General features: G+C 47.6%; 1 protein-coding gene across 1 annotated transcript in view; it reads left to right on the top strand.

Annotated features, from left to right (window-relative positions):
* Positions 1-11,336: 11,336 nt before the first annotated feature.
* Positions 11,337-21,580, top strand: part of LOC145400929 (uncharacterized) — a 260,302-nt gene continuing 250,058 nt past the window's right edge. Inside the window, exon 1 of the mRNA XM_080273292.1 lies at positions 11,337-11,473. The gene's annotated coding sequence lies outside the window, so the exon portion shown is untranslated. The remainder of the gene's footprint in view (positions 11,474-21,580) is intronic.

Here is a 21,580-nt window from a genome sequence, read left to right as displayed (position 1 = left end):
TATGGCCCTCGGGACTGGGGCCAAATAGCTCCAGGAACCTCTGGTGTAAGTCTCGGCCGGAGGTGGGAGCCTTACGTCGTCGTGGGGGCGTATGGAGATCGCGCCCGGGTGTCCTGGGGAGGATCGGGAGAGACTGTGGACTGTGGTCTCCAGCGTCTAGGGGCGCTGACAGGGGAGGGCTGCGGCATCAGCTTACGCTGCAGCCCATCAGGTGCGTCTGTTCCAGAGCCAGGCATAGGGAGCGGAGGCCAGGGGAGGCTGTGAGGCCTGTCTGGGCCACTCTGGTATGGGAGGCCTGGGCTTTTGTCTCCTGCCAGGGTGACGTCTCGCTCCTTGCCTCCTTCCATGCACTTTCGGAGCGACAGTGGGCCGTCTCACGAGGGCGGGAGCGACAATAGGCCGTCTCACGAGGAGAGGAGCGACAATAGGCTGTCTCTACCAGGACACTTTCGGAGCGACAATAGGCCATCTCATGAGGGCGGGAGCGACAATAGGCCGTCTCTACCGGGACACCTTCGGAGCGACAATAGGCCGTCTCTACCAGGACACTTTCGGAGTGACAATAGGCCATCTCACGAGGGCGGGAGCGACAATAGGCCGTCTCACGAGGAGGGGAGCGACAACAGGCCGTCTCTACAGGGGCACCTTTGGAGCAACAATAGGCCATCTCACGAGGAGGGGAGCGACAACAGGCCGTCTCTACCAGGACACTTTCAGAGCGACAGTAGGCCATCTCACGAGGAGGGGAGCGACACTAGGCCGTCTCTACCGGGACACTTTCGGAGCGACAGTAGGCCGTCTCACGAGGAGGGGAGCGACAATAGGCTGTCTCTACTGGGACACTTTCGGAGCGACAATAGGCCATCTCACGAGGGCAGGAGCGACAATAGGCCGTCTCTACCGGGACACTTTCAGAGTGACAATAGGCCATTTCACAAGGAGAGGTGCCGTCTGGAGTGTCTAGAACAACTCCACTCCTAGCTGGTTCAACAATCCCACTCCGTGAAGGTAGTGTCCTTCTCCTACGACAGCGACGGGGTGGTGGCTGCGTGACATAGGGGCGCACGACCCGGGCTGACATATGCCGTTGTTGCCGGGGGTTGTTCCGACTGGTGGCGGCTACCCCGTGGGGTCCGTGTGGGGGTGTCGGCACGTTCCTGGGCATGCTGGGCTGTATCTTGCTTGCCCCATTGTCGAGGGCACTATGGTATTCTTCTGTTTCCATTTCGGGGGCACTGCTTTGTAAGTCACGCATTAACCTTATATTTTTTTCATCAATTAGTTGATTTGGAGGCCCCTTCAGAAAGCTTGGGGGGGTGAGCGTCCCTCACTGCCCCCCCTCAAATGATGCTCCTGGTATGACAGTATTGTGATACCAGCTTTAACGTATGGAAGTGAAGCTTGGACCTTGTTGGAGGGACACAAATCAAGAATGAGGGCAATGGAAATGAGTTATTTGAGATAATCATGTGGAGTCACATGAAGGGTCAGACTGACAAATGTGGAAGTGATGAAGCGTTGTGCTGTGGATGTGGATGTGATCGGAAGTGTCAGGAGAAACATATTAGGTGGTTTGGCCATGTGGAAAGGATGGAGAGCGAGAGACTGACGACGTGGAGAGTGTATGTGAATGAGGTGAAGGGGGGGAAGAAAGAGGGGGATAGCTGTAATACTAGGTGTTTTAGGCTCGACTTCCCTAACACCTAACATGTAGCGGGGTTCTCTTTCGAGACCAGGGCTTAGGACAAATAAGAGAGAGACAGGACACAAAAACTCCAGGCAATAACCTTACACGTGTGTTAGTCAGACAAGGGACAACAGCAGATGTTACAAGCACAATAATCTGGTTGTTCATGAACACTTATATCTAGATAATGTAATTAGTATCTCACAGGATACTATGTGTGAATATAATCAAATAACTGTAATGCTGTGTTTTTAAGGCGACTTCTCGTCGTAAAAACACGAGCACTGGAAGGGGGTCCTTTTACTAGACCGGATGTAATGCACTAACAAAGGAACAGGGCATAAAAAGAGACAGTACACCGAATCACATCTATTGCTTAAGTTCTCCTCATTACAGTGTACATACAACAATATTTGATACATAATAGAACAGAGATACAATATTACACTCGTTTACATAATCTGATCCAATATACATTACCACAGGGCACAGGGCAGTCGTGGATATGTGTTACTATTACTTAGAGGAGATATCACTTCACTGTGGTTGTCAGTTTGGATTAATTGTCGTGTCACTGGTGGATAATAATAAATGGGGGAGTCTCACTTTGGTTCACTGCGATCGGGAGTCTGTGGCGGAGATATTACTATAATAGAGGTAGGGTGCGTATGGCGACATCCGACACTGTCACCAAGGCGCGGGGGAGCACTTCACTTGCCTTTCGGCTCACTCACGCACCTACCTCTAGTTCCACAGAAAACTCCCCACTTCCTTCCTATAGAGGGGGACTGAACTGTTTAACGTTTTACGCACGACTTACTATGATACCACCGTTTAATATAACTTTTATTAGTCACTGTCACTGTGCATTGGATCACTGTCACTGTATTCGGGGTCACTGTCACTGTCACTGTTTTACCCTTGTTTCTTGGGTAATTGAGTCACTGGTACTTACTGTCAGGGAGGCTCCCTTGTTTAGGGCCTCAACCTGAGGGTCGGCTCCTTGCTAGGGCCGCGCTGGTGGAGTGCAGGGAGGCCCTGGGGTCTGGGGGCCTCGACCTGATCGGGGGCCCTCGGGACTAGGACCGAACAGTCGGAGGATTCAGGCCTGCTTCCTCTGCTGCCGGGGCGTGAGGGAGCCTGGGTCTCCGTCGTCGGGGGCCGCGGTGGAAGGCCTGGGCGTCCGGGGACTGCAGGTGCTCAGGGGGAGAGGCGCCGTCAGGGCTGGGCTGCGGCAGTGTCTCCTGTAGAGCTCCGACAGTGCTAAGGAGCGTCCGGGTGTGGGCGGTAAATCTGCTATCGGGCCTTGCCACCACTCTAACGCCTCCGCTTGGCCAAGAAGCCTGGATGGCGACGAAGGGCTCCCCGAAGGGAAAGAGGCTAGAGGGAGACTCACGCTCTTCGTGGTTCCCTGAGTGTGTTCATAGGGCTGAGTTGGGGCTCTACTTCCCCTAGTGTGGACTTTGGCTGGAGCCGTGAACTTGCCCGGCATGCGAGGGACACCTATAGGGTGATCGAGGTCGCCCTTTCGCCGAGGCAAGAGGCCGTCAACGTGGTGTTCCTCCCGCAGTAGGAGACAAGCCAGAGTGAGGGGCTGAAGAGCCGCACTCTCTCCAATACGGACAGATCCTACCGTCAGGGAATTCTCCACCCTGGTACGTGCCCCGGCCGTAGCCGGTGTCTGACCGTACGGGAAACGACTAACGGAGAAACAGGATCACCCGTCTGCTCCGGCGAGAGGCCGGCCCCGAGTCGCCGCTTCCGTAATTGGGTAGCGCTACACGTACGGTAGCAGGGTCTCTCTACCCTGGACCGTATTCTGGCTGTAGCCAAAGTACAACTGGAGAGGGATGCACACAGGCAACTCTCTCTCCTCAGCATGTTAAGGCCGGAGCCTGGGGTCACCTTCCCCTTTACACACTCTGTCAGGCCGTAGCCTGTGTCTGTTTCTCTCTTATGGCCGTAGCCATGGGCCTCTTCCTGCCCTTGGGCCTCTTCCTGCCCTAGAGGGTGTAACAAGACCGTCAAGAAGGTGTTACCTGGGACTGACCTCTTTTCAGTCCCACCCCTGGTCTGACGGTCACTACCCCGCCCGCACAGCAGTTCAGTTTGCCTGAACGCCTGGGGTTGGGGCACTTGCGAGGAATAGGGGCTCAGGGTCGGGATGCCCCGATGACCCTCTTGCCCGGGGTCACTAACCTCACCAGTGTGTCCTCCTGGGGTGGTGGTGGGGTGGCGGCTCGGTGGTGGTGTGGGGGGTGGTGAGGTGGGAGGTCCTGCAGCGGGCATTTTAATAACACTCGAGGCGGAGTATTCAGGATTAGTACAGTCCAAGGTCTCTAAGCGCGTGGAGGAGTTAGAGGTGATGCTCACTAGGGGAAGGTGTAAGGCACTGGGGTCTAATTATGATTATGATAGTATGAGGCGGAGTTTACTGGTAGCGTGTTCACTTTATTATTTTCTAGTTGCAAGGGACTTTTGGTTAATTATTATTACTAACTCCACGGCTTGGGTGTTTCTCTCACTGTGCTATGATGGTTACAATGTGTCGGTCTTTCTCACTGGTACTTAGGTTCTTGATTAACTATTCACTGTTCTGCCTTGTTACTGTTAGACCATTATTATTCCATTTCTGCTTAAAACACTTGGCCCCGTACTATTAATGCACTGTTCTGCCTCGCCACTGTTGCATTACGGTATTGTCACAGTCACTGTCTCATGGGTCACTGGGCGGCGGGTGCGACGGAGAGACAGTCCAGTTTTATTTCTGCCTGGGCTGGGGCACCACCAGGGGAGGCCGTACCGAGAGGGCATGGGATCACGCGCAGGGGCATCTTCTCTCATCTGGGGCTGCAGGTGGTGAAGGGGCCCATACTTTCCGGGCTGGGGACAGGAGTGTGGCCCTTAGGACTAGGGCTGAACAACTGCCTGAATCTCTCGTCCAGACTCCTGACAGAGGTGGTCCTCCACCATCGAGGCATAGGGAGTTCCTGCCCGGGCGTTCTGGGGAGGGCCGGGGATTCCCGAGGGCTGCAGCCCTCAGAGCTGGGCAGCGCTGACAAGGGGGGGGCTTCGGCATCTGTCTGCATTGGGGTCCGTCAGGTAGGTCTTCTCCAGGGCCAGTTGTAGGGAGCAGAGGCTGGAGGAAGCTATAGGGCCTCTCCAGTACTCCTCTATGCCCTCTACATCGGGGATTGGGGAACTCATCTCACGCTGGGGTGGTGGGGCGGATCTCTGCTGCTTCCGGCCGCAGGGCCCAGCTGCTGGCCGTGGCTTCCCAGGGGCGCCAAGGCCCAGCTACTGGCCATGGCTTCCCAGGGGCGCCAAGGCCCAGCTACTGGCCGTGGCTTCCCAGGGGCGCCAAGGCCCAGCTACTGGCCGTGGCCTGAGAGGGTGAGTAACTGCCAGCAAACCCATGGACACCTTCGGAGTGGCTACCGGCCGTCTGATGAAGGCGGGAGCGGCTACAAGCTGACTCCTTCAGGAGGGGTGGGGAGCGGCTACAGGCCTACTCAGGGACAACACCTTCGGAGCTGCTACTGGCCATCTGATGAAGGTGGGAGCGGCTACAGGCCGATTCCTTCAGGAGGGGGATTTGGAGTGGCTACCAGCTGTCTCCGGAAGGACACCTTCTGACAAAGGTAGGAGCAGCTACCGACCATCTCCTGGTTACCCTCAGGTCGGCTGCTGGCCGATTCCTTAGCGAGGGGCGAGCGGCTACTGGCTGTCTCAAGAAAGAAGACACCTTCTTGGCGAAGGTGCGAGCGGCTACCGGCCATCTCCTTAGGGATGCTGGCAGGAGCTGAACAGACAGCTCCACCCCGAAGCTGGTTGGTGGAAGCTCGCCCGGAAGGTAGTGCAGGATTCCTGCTATGGCGACGGCGGGCGGGCTCCGAGTCATCGGGGTGTACGGCCTGGGCTGACAGGCCATTGTCGCACCTAGTCTTGGTGCGCTGCTGCTGCTCCTCCATGGGGTCCTTTTGGGGGTGTCTGGGAGTTCACGAGGGCACTATGCTGAATTCCTGGTGGAGGTGATTGGGCATTCCAAGGGACACTATGTTGTATTTCAATGGCAAATATGAGATGGCGGGATGGAGTGAAGAGGTATATGAGATGGGGGTGTGAGCTGGGAACAGGCAGTGAAATGGCGGAGGCCAGGGCGACATGGAGGCGATTTATTTGTGGCTGCCTCTCACACGTTTGGGTTGGTAATATAGTTACCACCCATCGCTGTAAATAGTTTCCCGGCTTACAGGAAACCATACCTGTCACTCAATGTAAAGCCTCGTGAAAAGGAAAGAAGAGTAATGAAGTTACAGAAAAGGTGGGAGAAATGAGGAGAGAGGTGAGCAGACAGAGAAAATGAAAGATAAAGGTGACGGAAGAAGTAGGCAGCACTGCATCAAGAGAGTGGATGATGGTCGCCAGCACCTACTTTTTAGTATCATCCGGCATATTCAAAAGCAGGTTATTTTCCCGGGAGAATTTACATTGGCGTTAAAAATACTCGTTTGGTACTTCTTTAATAAGAATTTGTCCAGTAGATATATACTTGTGATGATAAAAGCAATAACAAAAAAAATACATCTAATGAATTATCTCTTCTCTCTACACGATATAATTGACGAATCGAACGTCGTGCTGGACTCTGATTGGCGAAGGCCATCGATTTGGGCGCTAGTTGACAGACATACGATAATTATCGTTGATGTACGCCAATATTTTCTCTTTTTCGATGTACTATATGATACCATTTGCTATTATCGTACAGTTTTGGGTTGAAAGCTAGCATGGCAGTAAATTTTGTGGCACGCATAGCTAATCATGCACAGTGTTCCACAACATGGCACACAAGGATCTTAAGGGTTAATGTATGGTGATTACTAAAAATACTCTTTTTATGGCGATTATAGTTCCTCCAGAATTACCTCCTTAATGTTTGCTTTGTCAAATTCCCCTTTCAAGTCAGTGAATGCCCTGCACGTTGATCTATAGTCGCGGCGCGTGACTCTGAGGTTGTTATTATCATGCCCTGGCAACCTATCATTCAAAAGTGCGTCTGATTTCGTGTATAACATGAGACGTATGTGATTCGTTTATAATATGTTCGTGTATAATAATATTCGTGTATAATATACTCGTACATAATGATATGATTCATGTATAACATGATTCGAAATCGGACGCCCTTTTGAATGGTAGGTTGCCATGGTACGATAATGACAATCTCAGAGTAGCGCGCTGCGGCTTTATAGTATTGTTAAGACACTTTAAAAGACAATCACTCGGTGCCCTCCCTTTCAGAAAACCATGTAAGTTCCAATATTGTACAACAGTCTATTTAGAACAACTCTTTCCATCATTTTACGGATCCAGCTAACTAGGGAAATGGGGCGATAACCACCACAGAACTTTGGAATTGGGATTATGACTGCACTCTTCATAAGACATTTTAAACAAATCTGGTAGAAGTGTGTCATATGAGACAAGGAGTGCATTGAGAATGTCATAAGTCTGGCCTAGAGCGGTCGACTTACCTTTCTTTACGGCACAAAGTAATTCGTCGAACGTTATTGGAAGACAGGTGTCATCCTTCACGTTACTATTGGCATCTACCAAGGAATTCCAGAAGGGCATGTGGTAATCAAGGCTCTCTATGACTGGCAGGTATAGGCTTGACTGTGCAGAGGCACTGGCCCACTGGTCAATCAAGGCTTGAGCTTTGTTTTATGATCTTAAAATATTGAGATATTATCTCCAAGAGTAAACACAATTCTACGAATAATCTATCAGTTCTAAGGGCTGCATTCCACTGCTACTCCGGATTGATTTTCTACCCTGGGGGTAGGGGGGGGGTTTCAAGAATACTCCCCCAGTATCCCTGCTTGTCGTACGAGGCGACTAAAAGGGTCGGCGGAGGGTTAGTGCCCCCTCCCCGGAAAACAACTAACTAAAAAGACAAACAAGAAGCCTCGGACAAGGACTGACCAAAAGATGACGACCCAGGACCGGACAAAGGACATGGTAATTGAAACATGGAATGTAAGAGGTGCGAATGATGAGGTGAAAGAGAAAGAGATTGTCCAGGTGCTTGAGGGTGCGAAAGTTGATGTACGTGGAGTAACTGAAACTAAATGGTGAGGTGAGAGTGTGAGAGAATGGGAGTATGGATGGGATATACTGTATGTGCAGGAGTAGGTGCGAATGAGAGGGCAAAAGAAGGAGTGTGTGTAGTTGTGAGTAAAAGATGGAAGAACATAAGAGAGTATGGATCAGTTGGGTCAAGGACTGTGTGGGTAAGATTGAAAGTTGGAATACAAATGTGGGCGATTGTGTGCGTGTATGCGCCAAAGCAAGATCGTGCAAGCAGAGTGAGAGAAGAGTTCTGGACAAATGTGGAAGTGTGCATGGAAAAGTTTGGAAGGAATGAGAGAGTGTTTTTGATCAGTGATATGAATGGTAAGGTAGGGAATGTGAAGGTGGATGGAATACTTGGTGAGTGGGGTGTGCCTGCTGAGATAAATGAGAATGGTAGTGCGTTAGTGGACATTTGTGCTGGGAGGGGGTTGGTGATAGCCAATACCCTCTTCAGGCATAAAATGATGCACAGGTATACATGGTGAGTGATGAGAAGAGTGGGTGGTGAACTGAATGAAAGGAAGGCAATGATTGATTATGTGTGTGTGGATGAAAGGGTGCGAAGATGTGTAATGGATGCAACACCCTATAGAGGTTGGGGGAGTGGACTTTCTGACCACTACTTGGTGGTGGTCAGAATCAAGACCCAGATAAGATGGAGTAATAGAAGAAGAGAAGGACGGGAAGAAGGAGTAGTTGCAAGAAGAGTGAAAAGGTTACAAGAGGATGAGAAAAAGGCAGAATATAAGAGAGAAGTGGAGGAACGATTGGGCAAATATGAATTGGAGCAGATGGGGGACGTGGAAGGTGTGCGCTGGATATTCACAGGAGAAATATGTGGAGCATGTAATGTGGTGTGTGGGATGAAGAGAAGACGGAGGGGGGTGCAAGGAACAGCGTGGTGGAATGAAGAGGTGAGACGAGCTGTGGCACAAAAGAAGAAAACATACAATTAATGGATGAGAAATAGGGGCGTGGAAGAAGTTGAGAGGCGGAAGAGAGAGTTATATTTAGAAAGGAAGAGAGAGGCAAAAAGATTAGTAAGAGAGAGTAAGAGAGTGGATGAGGAATTTGGAAGGAATTTGAGTGTAAAGTGGAGGGACTGTAAGAAAATGTTCTGGAAAGAGGTGAAAAGAGTAAGACAGGGTGGAAGTGAAGTTAGCAGGGGAGTGAAATATAAAAATAGTAGATTACTAGTGAAGAAGGGAGAAAAAGTGAGCAGATGGAGAGAACACTTTAAGGAATTGTTGAACATAGAGGATGGAAGTGATGCGAGTATAAGTGGCTGGGGAATGGCTGGGAGAAGGAGGGAGGTGAGAAGACAGGAAGAAATCAGTAGGATAGAAGTTGTGAAAGCAATGAAGAAAGTTAAATTGGGGGAAGCCCCAGGAATTGACGGAGTGTGTGGTGAAATGTTGAAAAATGGGGGAGAGATAGTAGAAGAATGGATGAGGAAGATGTGCAGATTGGCCTGGGAGGAAGGTAGAGTCCCGGAGGATTGGAAGTCAGGTATAATTATTCCCTTGTACAAAGGAAAAGGGGAAAAAGAAATGTGTGGTAATCATAGGGGCATTTGTCTTCTTAGTATAATATGAAAAGTGTATGGTAGAATACTTATTGACAGAGTTAGGGAATTAACAGAGGAATTAGTTGGAGAAGAACAGGGAGGCTTTAGGAAGGGAAGAGGTTGTGTACAGTAGATCAGATATTCTTTCTTAGATCTTTAGTGGAAAAGTTTCTAGAGAAGGGAAAGAAGTTGTATGCTGTTTTCATGGATTTGGAGAAAGCATATGACAGGGTGGATAGACAAGGATTGTGGAAAGTATTAAGAATATATGGAGTAGATGGGAAGTTGTTGAATGATGTGAAAAGTATGTATGATGGTGCTGAGGCTGCAGTGTGTGTGGATGGTGAACTGAGTGAATTTTTCTCTTTGATGGTTGGGTTGAAACAGGGATGTGTCATGACTCCATGGTTGTTCAATCTGTACATGGATGGAGTAACAAAAGAGGTACAAGGTAGGGTAGTGGATGTTGGAGTGGCCCTGATGAGAGAGGGTGGTATTTGGAAACTCCCTGTACTATTGTTTGCAGATGATACTGTGTTGTTGAGTGAAGACGAAGGGGAGCTGCAAGGCTTGGTGGATGAGTTTGGAAGACTGTGTAAGAAACGGAATCTAAAGGTGAATGTAGGGAAGAGTAAAGTGATGGTCTTTGAGAGGGGTGAAGTCAGTGAATGTACAGCGAGGTTGGATGGTGAGGAATTGGAAAATGTGAGTACGTTTAAGAAACGGAATCTAAAGGTGAATGTAGGGAAGAGTAAAGTGATGGTCTTTGAGAGGGGTGAAGTCAGTGAATGTACAGCGAGGTTGGATGGTGAGGAATTGGAAAATGTGAGTACGTTTAAGTACAGTACTTGGGTAGTGTGATGAGTAAGGATGGAGGGTTGGAGGGTGAAGTGCTTGAAAGGGTACAGCAGGGAAGAAAGGTTGCTGGTTCCTTGAAAGCAGTGATAAGAAACAGGGAAGTGAGCATGGAAGTTAAAAAGTTACTACATAACAGTATTGTGATACCAACTCTAACGTATGGAAGTGAAGCTTGGACGTTGTTGGAAGGGCACAAGTCAGGAGTGAGAGCAGTGGAAATGAGAAGAGGAGCCTGTGGAGTCATATGGATAGACAGGCTGACAAATGAGGATGTAAAGGAGCGTTGTGGTGTGCATGTGGATGTTCGTTCGTTCGTTTGCAGATTTCATGCACCTGTAGTGCAGGCCGGGCCATACATTAGCCTAGTCAGTGAGGTGTGGGCTGATTAAAAAAACAGTAAGGGGGGATGACAGGGCCTGGGGATTGCCCAGCACACACGCCCTGTCTCCTGGTTGGCTTTTGTGGTGTGTGTGATAGGAAGCGTTAGGAGGAATACACTGAGGTAGTTTGGCCATGTGGAGAGGATGGAGGGTAAAAAACTGATGAAGAGAGTGTATGTGAGGTGGAGGGGGGGAGAGGGAAGGGGAGGCCGAAGATGAGATGGAGGGATGGGGTGGAGAGGTATATGAGAGAGGGGGCTGTGAGTTGGGAGCAGGGCGGTGAAATGGTGGGGGACAGGGGGACGTGGAGGCGATTTGTTTGTGGCCACCCCGAATGGGATTGAGGCATCTGGCAATAGATAGATGGATAGAGGTTATGAGATTTTTCATGGTATGTACTAATTCTGATGCAAAATAAAAAGTGATAAATGCACAGTACACCAGAATATACGTCTGTACCAGTGGTCAGTACCTTACAAACTGCGGTTCTGATGAAGGTAATTGTAATGGGTAAGTTTTCAGTAAATGCACCAAGATATAGACGACAACTTTAAAATAAATGAAATTAGTAAACTATTAAGAAAAAAAAGTACAATAATTTCAACGAAAAAAACGACAATATTGAAGAGCCGGTACGATCTAAAATTGTGGCAACATCGCGCTGAGCTCTGTTTACAAATACTTCGACGGGTTTGAATTCGAAGACCGGGTCTCGAGGCAAAATTCTCCAAGCACCAAGAAGAGAGGGTCAGAGCAGGCGCAGTTTTTGTCTGAAATGCACTCGTAATGCACCAGGAATAAGAAGAAAGCGATTTTTTTTGCACTATATTCTCCTCGAGACAGGTAAGCCGATTGTTATGGTGATAAGACCTACAGTGTCATCAGTCGCTCGTGTTTTAATTAACTGATATGTAGTTAATTGAAATATTTAATAATTCTGGCAAATGTATGCTGTACTTTAAATAGCAGGTAGCCTTCAAGGTGACAGAGCCACCTTATTTTGCAGTTTTTATTTTTTTTTTACCTCCCCCCGGAGGTAAAGCCTTGATGGGATACGTCAAATATTTTCTGATTGTGTTCAAGTTTTGATGTTTAATTTTTCAAAGTGGTTAGGATTACAGCAGCCGTAATTATAAACATACACACGGACAACGATTACACCACTTGCAGAGCTTTAATCCTTTAACCCGTTCACTGTGTCAGTGTTTGCATACATGTCCGTCCCGTGTGTGGCAGTTTTTAAATATTTAGAAAAAAATATTAGAAAAGAAATAATATTGCCAAAAATAGAGAAAAAAATCCCGAGTTCAGTGGTATATAACACAATATAGCAAACAAATAAATAACCTCTGATACAGGTCCGTGAAGTAATAAATATTTCCTGTGTGGTGGTGCCAGGTGAACGATGTGTTATGGTTGCACTGTGTCCTCAGTGTCAATCTTGCGATCAGGTAAGGTGTAAAACAGCATCTGCACCATCCTTGTCATCATCTAACAACAATTCACTATCATTACTAAACTCATCCAGTGATTTCATCCAATATTTGCTTGGGCTACTGCTAGTGGCGGCATGGAGAAGGTTTCGTACCTTTACCTTCGGCATTTTGTAGGTAACTGAGCTGAGCTCTGCACCTCGTAAAAATGCATAATCTATGTATGGCATTATTCTATAGGGTGCCATGAATTGCTAGCTGATTTATTTCGTGCCATTTCTGATGGCGGAATTTTTGAAAGCAGGAAATCATATATGATACAGCCGCAGTGAGAGCCATTTGGACTCAGATATCATATGATACAGCCGCAGTCAATGGGTTAATGAATGCTAGAATTGTTAGGTTAGGTTAATACCACTAAAATTCAGCTTAAACTGTTAGAGTTTAGCAGTTATGCATGGTGGTTCACCTAGGTTAGACAAAGTTAGGTTATGGCTGACATAATCGTAGTCCGTGAGTGTAGGTTTCGGCTGCCGTAATCGTAATCCACAAATGTATATTTATGGCTGCCATAATCGTAATCCATGAGTGTATACTTACGCCTGCCGTAATTGTAATCACAGCCTTAATTTTTTAGGTCATGAATGGTGTCTAAGAAACAGTTTTTAATCGTGTTTGGAGACAAACTGCAAGAGAGCTCCCATTAATTTTATGACAGGGTTTATCATTCATATATGTAAATGTATTTTGACACCCAGAAATATTTAATAATTCTGGTAAATGTATGCTGTACCAGTACAGTACTTTAAATAGCAGAAAGACCTTACCCATTCAATTAATATTCATCAAGATTTTGTTTCCTCTATTTTCAGGGTGGTAAATGACCATTCCTGCAGAAAAATTTCCCCCTTGTTGTACGGTAATCATCCTGTTCCTTAAGCCATGCCTATGGTTGTTTGTTTCTGGCATAATGGAAGAATCTTACGCAAAGGTGGATTTTGTTTCCCACTTCCCAACAGGAAGTTAGGCTAGGTTAAATTATTTGGTACAGTTAAACTGGGTTAAGGTTGCTTTAGTTAAACTATTAGATTAGGACAGTTCCTTCTGCCATTGTGCTGATGAATCATGAGTGGTCATGACAGAACATAGCATAAGACAACGGGGAAACATATAACAAGAAATGTTTATTTGGTAAAATAATCCCTTCAAGGTCTGACATAATAGAGCCAAAGCAATGTCCTGGACTTGGGAAAAATGCTCCTGAACAGGTACATTTAGACCCCAACCCAACCTAACTTTGAAAGCCACCTAAATAACTCCCTATCAGACATGCACAGCACCTATTTAAGACCCTATGCACACAAATAACGGACAGAAACCATAAAATAAATGAAAAGGAACCAGAGAATGAGAAATTAGATGTTAGAGTATACAGTACAGGGTACTTACAATACGTCCGTGGCCATCGCGAAGATTAACCCGCCTCCTCTCAGGCTTTGACAGTGGTGAAGGAGCACTTGAAGCATGTACAGCAAACCAGTGTTGCACTGCACTTAACGTTTGCACTGTGGATTATAATTGTTTAACATTGCACATTCTGTTCTTACTTGTGCCACGCCAGTGTTGCGCCCTGCACTTAATCCTTTGCACTCTGAATTCTAATTTCTTAAGACTACACAACACCGTAAATTCCCATGTGGTCTAGTGGCGAGGTATTGTAGTTCATTCACTGTTTACTCACAAAAGCGAGCACGTGGGCAGCCAAGGCGATGAGCGTGCAGTCGCGACAGTAGGTAGGTGGGAAATGGGGAGGATGCAGGGGTGCTGTAGCGGATGTCGTTGGAACTACGCGCCAAAACACAGCTGTTCATCACTTCACGGCAAATTTAGAGTAGGGATGAACACTTTTGTGTGTGTGTGTGTCCCAGATCTCAAGCCCAAAATGTCTGGCTCTTGGGCATGTGGGTCTTAAAGGGATTACTGTATTCAGATTTACTGTACCACAATTCTCATTTTTTTTTTTTTTCTGTTTTTGGCCTTATTTTGGGTGGTTTACTTTTGGAGATTTTTTCCCAGAGGAAATGCCGTAGAAGTGGGTTTTCAGAACAAGTTCCCTCAAAAAAAAAAACTACCGTACCAGAAATACAATTAAAAAACAACCTAAGTTGACCAAAATACATACAAATAACCTAACCTAACCTAACTGGGGGGCTTTGGCCACTCAGACCTCCTCATTACACCTAACCTAATAAGGAATGGGAATTGTGGTACTTTCTTATCATGCAGTCGGCAGGAAACACGAGGCCACGGCTTTCATGAAGTGGTGAAGATGCGTCCATTCATCAAGGTGCACGAGGCAGAACAACTGTCTAGCAAAGTAGTGTATGTAATGGTACTTGTGGTTTCCTGATTGCAGCACCCGGGCCTATGTGTCCTTCCACAGTAGCTGAATGTTGTTCATATGAACTCCAGTCACTGGGTCCACAAAGGCTTCCTGATGGTTAATTGTATTGTGGATATAGTCTGACTCAGACAAGGATGAATAGGCCCTCCAGCATTCTGTGTGGTTGACTGTGCCGGGACGAATATACAGTAATCACTCCAATATCCGGATCAATAGAGCCATCGGTAGGTTCGGATATTGGTTTTGTCCGGATATTGGGCCCCAGCTTATGGACTTGTACTTACGGACCCTAACACAGAGAAACACCTATACAACTCCCTCCGGACATGCATAGCACCTATTTAACACCCAAATCACACCAATAAGGCACATAAATGACTGAAATAAATGCAATAGACACATAAAATGTGGGTTTAGAAGTATGTTCATACATTAATAAACATTCTGGTACTTATGGACTCTAACCGAACCTAACCTAACCGAACCTAACCGAACTCTGAAAAACCCATTCCTACTGCACATGCATGAGGTAAGTTTAGTATGGAAAGAAGTACAGTATGACACTTTCTGGTAAGTATAGTATGGGAAAAAAATACAATATGAAACATTCTGGTAAATATAGTATGGAAAATAGTACAACATGAAACATTTTGGCTACTTACAGCAAGTCCCTGGCCACCTCGATGAATAACCGCCTCCTCTCGGACTCTGACAGTAAGAACGATTTCCTGAAGCACTTGCACTACACTCTTCCTGAAGTCTTGCACTGAACTTAGTCACTAACACACAGAAGTCCGTTCTTTTCACAGTGTTCACTTTAGTCCAAATAATGTTCCATTAAATTTAAGTGTTGCACATTAACTTTTCCCAAGTTTTTTAAGTTTCCAAAGCCAAAACAAAGAAGGTTAGTTACGTTAAATTTCTTTTCTACTTAGTCTTTCTCCAACTTGAAAACCTTAACACAACACACCGTTTTTCACTGCACAACACTCAAAATTCCCGTGTGGTCTAGTGGAGAAGTTCTTGCTGTTTATTCACTGTCAGAGCCCGAGAGTATCACTGGCAGGCGTCCAAGGGGTGCATCGGTGGGTAGTGGTGATGGCGTACCGACTACAGAAGACTCTGAAGACAGCCGCAAACTCACGTCGAGCGGTGACTCCACTGTAGCTGATGTGCTGGGCTGTGGCTCGGAGCATGAGGGCCTGTCTTGGGGAGGCAAGAGTGGAACCAGGGCTTGGCACAGCGGGGTCACGGGCCTGAAAAAACTGTCAATCGTTGACTGACGCAAGGACCGACGATTCTGGCGATTGATGATGCGCTGCCGGAAAGCACGCACTTCCTCCCACGAGTCCCAAGGGCCCCATCTCCCTGTCGCAGTCCGGGTGTTCCAGGTAGTCTGGGGACGAACTCTAGATGTTCCCGGAGTGCGCTCAGCTTGGGGATGGCTGGAGTAGTGTCCTGCTGGGCGGAGTCTGCATCATCATCGCCTTCGTCGTCCGGAATCTTCAAGTTCGGGACTGACACCAGCAACCGAAGACGCGATCTCGATATCAGACAACGTCCCTGATACCCAGGATCGCCCTCTTGCCGTCCAACCACTCACGAACATCGTCCACATCAACATCGTCGCCGTGCGAACGTAGCCGTGCATGGAAGTCATCCACGACAAACCCTAGGAAAAAGAACTCCACATCTGTTCCGAGAAGCAGACGAGACCAACCATTGTCAATAGTTTTCACAGGGACTTCCTTCCATGCACTAGCCCAGGTGTACAGCGCAGACTTGATGTTGTAGCGGCGAAGGTTTTCCAAAGTCCGCTGGCCTCGAGTGTCACGTCCTTCCCTGCGCTCGTCCTCGTCTCTCGAGAACCACCATCACCTCGTCCAGGAACTTCCGACGGTACAGGCGCTTTGTTGCCACGATCACTCCTTGGTCCATTGGTTGAATGAGAGCAGTCGTATTAGGTGGCAGAAACATGCACCTAATACGGCCATTCTCAGCAACCAAGTCCTTGTCGCACGGGTGGGCAGGTGCATTGTCGAGGAGAAGGAGAGCCTTTACCTGGTCGCGAGGAATTCCCAGTGTCTTCGTCTGGTAATGTATGACCTCCTTGACGAAGTGATGGTGAAACCAGTCTTTGAAAATCACAGCTGTGAACCATGCTTTCAAAGAATGGTACCATACGACAGGAAGGACATCCATCACCCCACGAAGGCACCGAGGCTGCTTTGCACGGCCAACAATAACGGGCTTAAGCCGGTGCATGCCGTTAGCATTGGCACAACACAAAGCAGATATCCGTTCCTTAGAAAGCTTGCGGCCAGGTACACGCTTCTCCGTCTCATCGGCGAGTGTTCGTTGGCACCGAGCGATAGAATAGGCCAGTTTCGTCAGCGTTATAGACTTGACCGAGAGTGAGGCCCTCCCTGTCGATCAAGCCTTTCACCTTGTGCCGAAACTCGTCCACTCCATCTCGTTAGCGTCAATGCTTCGCCATGTGCTTTACGGTTAGTAAGGCCATGTCGCAACTTGAACGCGAAGAGCCAACCTCGGATGCCTTGAAGTCTAGGGCGTCGTGAAGCCTTGCAAACTTCTCAGCAGCAGCCTTCAGCTCCGTTCCACGTACCCATCACACCAGCTGCACGTTGCTGTCGATACCAAATCAACGTGGAGCGTCGATCTCTGCATACTTGGGAGTAAACATAACCTTCCTCTCACGTTGCGTTTGCTTCTCGACGAGAAGTCAGCCGTGTACTGCATGAGCTTGTCTCGGAACGCTTGATATCAAACAAAGTCGACCGGGCCAGGTTGAACTCGCGGAGAATGCGAGAGGAAGACCAACCCGCATCAACCTTCTCCAATATCTCCCGTTTCTTCTCCAGAGTCAACACCACTCTCTTCCTTTTCTCAGGAGGCGGGGCCATCATCACACACACTAAGAGTAGGGCAGAGAGCAGCAGGAGGCCTTGCAGCAAGTACGGCACCACCACAAAAGCGAGCACGTGGGCAGCCATTACGAAGAGCGCAGGTCCAGTCGCGGTGAGAGACAGGCGGGAAGTGGGGAGGATGCAGCGGCGCTCTATCGGACGTCGGAGGAATGACGAACCAAAACAATGCTCTCACGCGGCGCGCGCGGCAAGTTCAAATTACGGACGGCAAAAAATCGGTTTTTTTTCCAATTTTTTTGGATTTTCGGACCATTTTGGGAATGTTTGATCCCAGGACGATAAGGTTCGGTTAGTGGGGATGTTCGGTTATTGGGCGTCCGGATATTAGAGTGATTACTGTACTTCTGGCAGAGTGGAATTAACGTAGCTGTCACAGCTTTTCACGGGCACTACAAATGTTTTTTCAGAATCACACTTAATTCTGCCAAACACCCGTATTCCTTCAGACATATGACCTCTGTTGTATTTTCTTTTCCTGAACTGAGTTTCATCAATTTCAACAGTTTTTCCCGGGCCACTGATGGGCTTCTGAATCAGGAGCCAGTGAAGACAAACATCCCCACAGAAAGTCTTCCAGTCCATTACTGTTTCAGAATTGATGCAGATACTGACTTCCCAAAATCCTTGGTTCCAAATCTTTTCAAGATATGTACTCATTAACATAATTACTTGTCTATGATTAAGCAACGTTGGGTCTGGTTAGTACTTGGATGGGTGACCGCCTGGGAACACCACATGCTGTTGGCATAACGTTCTCCCTGCGTGTCGTGGGGTTGGTGGAGGATTAGTGCCCCTCCCTGTAAAACAATTAACTCTAAGCCCTTGGCCACCCCGTCTGGGATACATGGCGTCTGGCAATGAATGAATGAATGAATTATTAAGACACACATTGCCTAGCCAAGTGCCTTTAAAAACTCTGCTGCAGTAACCACAGCGCTTTACTCGCTTGTTTTTTGGGTCTGGGGCACGGCAACAACACCTAAATAGTTAACCATTTTCAACCAAAGCACATGGTAGCTTGCAGTTGCATCAGTCTCTACTAATAGGTAGTATCCCGCGTGCTTGAAAAAGTTTTTTCACTAACTCGTCCTTCCCGTGTAATTCACAGGTTATATCAAAATAGGTCCTCGTACATCCACAAAACTCCATGATCAGATTCAAAATGGACGTGGAAATTGAGTGGTCAAGTTGGCTAGGGTTGAGAATTTCTAAAGGTGACCGTCAGGTGACAGCACCATCAGAGGGTCCTCATTGGTTAATCTAAACTTCGCACCATATCATGCCACCATCGGAGGGTCCTCATTGGTTATTTTAAAGATCATGCCACCATGATGACGGTGGGGTTGAAAAGTTCCAAAGGTGATCGTCAGGTGGCAGCACCATCATAGCTCATTTTTGGAGGGGCGGTTGTAGGGCAGATGTCGTGTTCTGTGGCTGCCACCTCACAAATTTGGACAAGAAATGGAATTCAGTGTAAATGTAAATAATATAAATTGCACAATGAAATTGCAGTAAGACCTCACTATAACAGGCTAATTGGGGTCCAAGCTATTTCGAAAAATGCGAAATTCCGATAAAAGCAACATCTGGACTCGCCCCTGCTACCCCGGACTTTATCCGATATATCAGACATTAGTCCACTCACTCGATGTAGTGCTGCGTTCTTCTTCCTTCACCTTTATTATTCTTTTTCTGTGCCTGCCCTCCTCTCTTCCTATTTCTCCCATCTTTCCTGTCACATTTTTTACTCTACTTTTCAGGTGGCTTTACATTGAGTGACAAGCCAAATGGTTTCCCGTAGGCCAGGAAACCATTTACAATGCTGGGTGGTAACAATATAACCAAACCATACGTGTTCCGTACGTGTCAACAAGTGGGTTAGCGGAGGGTTAGTTCCCCTCCCCGTAAAACAACTAACTCAAAGTCAAATGACCACCCCTTACGGGATTATGGCGTCTGGCTATAGATAGATATAGAGATAGTCAGGATCGCACTTTTGACTACCTTTGTGAAACTGTACCGTGTTATAACTTCATGACATTAATCTATCCATCCATCCATCATCCAGTCCTACATTGCCTCATGAGGAGTGTAGGAGCCCGGGGCTAGGCAGTTGGTCCCGACATTTAAGATGAGAGTGACCAGCCTCACTCATCCCTGAGTGGCATTACATGAGCAGTCAACCCCAACCATCCCTTAGATATAAACCTTCACCGGCTCAGTCCGACTGGAGCACAATAATTACCCACTCAACCAGCAGGCGCCAAAATTTGGTTACCGTAAACTGGGGTGAATTCGGATATTATTGGCAGGTTGTGTTAGGAAGAATACAGTACTGCCACCGTATTCCCTGCGTGTCATAAAAGGTGACTAAAAGGGGCGGGGTGAGGGGACTAGGGACCCCCTCCTCTGTTTTTTAGTTCCTAAAAAGAGACAGCCCAGAGAAAGGGATGGGGGATGGAGTTATCCCCGTACCCTGAAGATTGGGTCAATGAATGTGCGTGGATGTAGTACGATTGAGGCTGAAAGGGAGGAGATTGGGAGATGTTTGTGAGAAGAAAGTTGGATGTGTTAGCTTTGAGTAAAACGAAGATGAAAGGGAAGGGTGAGTCTATGTTTGGAAGTGTGAATGGAAGATTGTCAGGCGTTGATAGAGGAAGGGCAAGAGAAGGTGTGGCCTAGTTAGTGAGTCCGGTAGTACAGCAGTGTGTGATTGAATGGAAGGAGGTGTCATCGAGACTGATGTGGATGAAAGCGAAATTTGAACGTGAGTTGTGGGTGTTTGTGAGTGCATATGGGCCTGGTAGTGAAAGGGATGAAGAAGAGAGGGAGTCTTTTGGGAATGATGTTGATGAGTGTTGCAGAGTTTTGGAGCGAATGTGAATGTGGTAATGATGGGAGATCTGAATGCTAGAGTGGGAAATGTAGCAGTTGAAGGTGTAGTTGGTATGCATGGTGTGCCTGGAAGAAATGAAAATGGGGAACGAATGATAGCGATGTGTGTTGAGCAAGAGATGGTGATTGGAAATACCCTGCTTGAGAAGAAAGATATTTATAAGTATACATGGGTGAGACAGGAGGGTGGAAGGGTTGTTGATAGAGCTTTGATGGACTATGTGGTTGTGTCTAGGAATGTAATAGGAAGATTGTTGGATGTGAGAGTTCTGAGAGGGGAGGGTGGAGGTATGTCTGACCACTACCTGGTGGAGGGAAAGTTAAGAGTAGGTAAGAGATGGGTGAGAGCTAGGAGGGTTAGGTGTGGCAGGGAGGTTTTGAAAGTGAGTGAGTTGGATAAAAGAGAGAAAAACATAGAGTATCAGGAGATATTGAAAGATGAGTGGAACGCAGTGAAAGATCGGGAAAATGGCAGTGTGGAGGAGGAATGGCAGTTGTTTAAGAGTGCTGTGGTGGGGCATGCAGAAGAGGTGTGTGGTGTGAGACATATGGGTGATGGTGTAAGAAAAGGAAGTGAATGGTGGTGCAAGGAAGTAGGTATGGCTGTGGCTGAGAAGAGATGTGCATATGAAGTGTGGCTGCAGAGGAAGGATGAGATGTCATATGAAAGGTATAAGGAAAAGAGGAATAGGGCGAGAAGGGCTGTGCGTGATGCTAAAGTGGCAGCAGATGAGAGGTGGGGTAGGCGGCTGACAGAGAATTTTCAACAGAATAAGAAAATGTTTTGGAAGTAGGTGAAAAGGGTGCGAAAGGGAGAGTCTGGGAAGGAAGAACGAGTAAAAGCAGAGGATGGAAGGATATTAATTGAGATGGATGCAGTAAGGATGAGATGGGCAGAATATTTTGAAAGATTGTTAAATGTAGAGGAGGAAAGGGTGGCTGAGATTGTGGCTGATGGAAGGGTGCAAGGAATAAATGTGTTGGGAGAGTTGAATGATTCTTTGATCACGAAGGAGGAAGTGGAGGAGGCAGTAAAGGAGATGAAAGCAGGGAAAGCTGCAGGTATGGATGGGTGTGCTGTGGAATGCTTGAAGGGTGGTGGAGTGACTATTGTTGACTGGTTAGTAAGATTGTTGAATGTGTGCTTTGTGAAAGGTATGGTGCCAATTGACTGGGCAAATGCTTGTGTGGTCCTGCTGTATAAAGGCAAGGGTGATAAGTATGAATGTAGTAGCTTTAGGGGTATAAGTCTGTTGAGTGTTGTAGGTAA

The sequence above is a fragment of the Coenobita brevimanus genome, chromosome 54 (genome assembly GCF_032717465.1).
Source record: "Coenobita brevimanus isolate Jiangsu-jjx chromosome 54, ASM3271746v2, whole genome shotgun sequence".
NCBI classification, from domain to species: domain Eukaryota; kingdom Metazoa; phylum Arthropoda; class Malacostraca; order Decapoda; family Coenobitidae; genus Coenobita; species Coenobita brevimanus.
The sequence above is the reverse complement of the archived record's forward strand: the minus strand, read 5'-3'. Positions and strand labels throughout refer to the sequence as shown.